Source organism: Hippocampus comes, unplaced genomic scaffold (assembly GCF_001891065.2).
Source record: "Hippocampus comes isolate QL1 unplaced genomic scaffold, H_comes_QL1_v1.1 scaffold2, whole genome shotgun sequence".
In the NCBI taxonomy this organism is placed as follows: domain Eukaryota; kingdom Metazoa; phylum Chordata; class Actinopteri; order Syngnathiformes; family Syngnathidae; genus Hippocampus; species Hippocampus comes.
Genome location: NW_017805139.1, coordinates 3,022,405 through 3,023,463, shown reverse-complemented (window position 1 = coordinate 3,023,463; position 1,059 = coordinate 3,022,405).

The window sequence follows — 1,059 nt, the reverse complement described above, 5'->3', positions numbered from 1 at the left end:
GCGTCCCCGCCGCTCGTTCCTGCCGACTGCTGTCAGGCTGCTGAATAAACATCCGTGAAAACCTGTAAACCATTGTAAATAGCACAGCCACCTTGTGCTGTGTTTTCTATGCTATTGCTAATTTATTATATTTATTGTACAAATATATCGCTAATGCTATATTTTATATTGCACTTATATTGAACTGTGTACAGTTCTTTTCTGAAACATTTATTTTGTGCAATAAAACACTGTTTTTTTCTCCCTCTATCTATCTACATATCTATCTATACAGCATACGTATCTACCTCTCTCTCTTTATATATATATATATATATATATATATATATATATATAGAGAGAGAGAGAGAGAGAGAGAGAGAGAGAGAGAGAGAGAGAGAGAGAGAGAGAGAGAGAGTCTGTTTGGGCACTATGGGGCCATTGTAGCAAACCCCACAAGGCACACCATGAGCATGACTTTTGCTCAAACTTTGTGTCCCCTGCCTGCAGCGGACAGCAGGAGTCGCTGCGCCGTCAGGTTTGACGCGGTCGAGCTCGCGGAACTCCGTTTCCTGAAACGCATACTTTTGGATTAGGAAGAACACACCCAGTGACACAAGTCAGGTTTGAAGAAAAAAAAAGTTTCAACTGTAAGTGTGCACTGGACGAACAAGAGGACCGAAAGGTCCTTGTCGGTTTTCTTTTGCTCTAACTCGGTTTTCGACCAAGAGTGTGGGAGCAAGTCGAGTTTGAAGTGAAGCTCGGAGTACAGAAGGTGGACGTTTGTCAAGAGACGAGGATGTCAACTTCAGACGAGACAGACGGGCCGCGGCCGAGATATGGCTGTAAGTTGTCATTTTTGCTTTTTTGGGATGCCAGACTGGCGCCTTTTTTTCCGTACGCTGCACGTTTGCAGCTCCTGACTTCTAGTCTTCTTTCCTACAAAGAAACGACGACTTGAGGAACATTTCTTTATTTTATAAGGTCTCACACCCAGCTCAGTCTAAATCTTGGCAACATGGTTGGAGCCAAAGTCAGACTTCCGCCTTTGCTTTTACCCCCCCCCCCCCCCCAACCTTT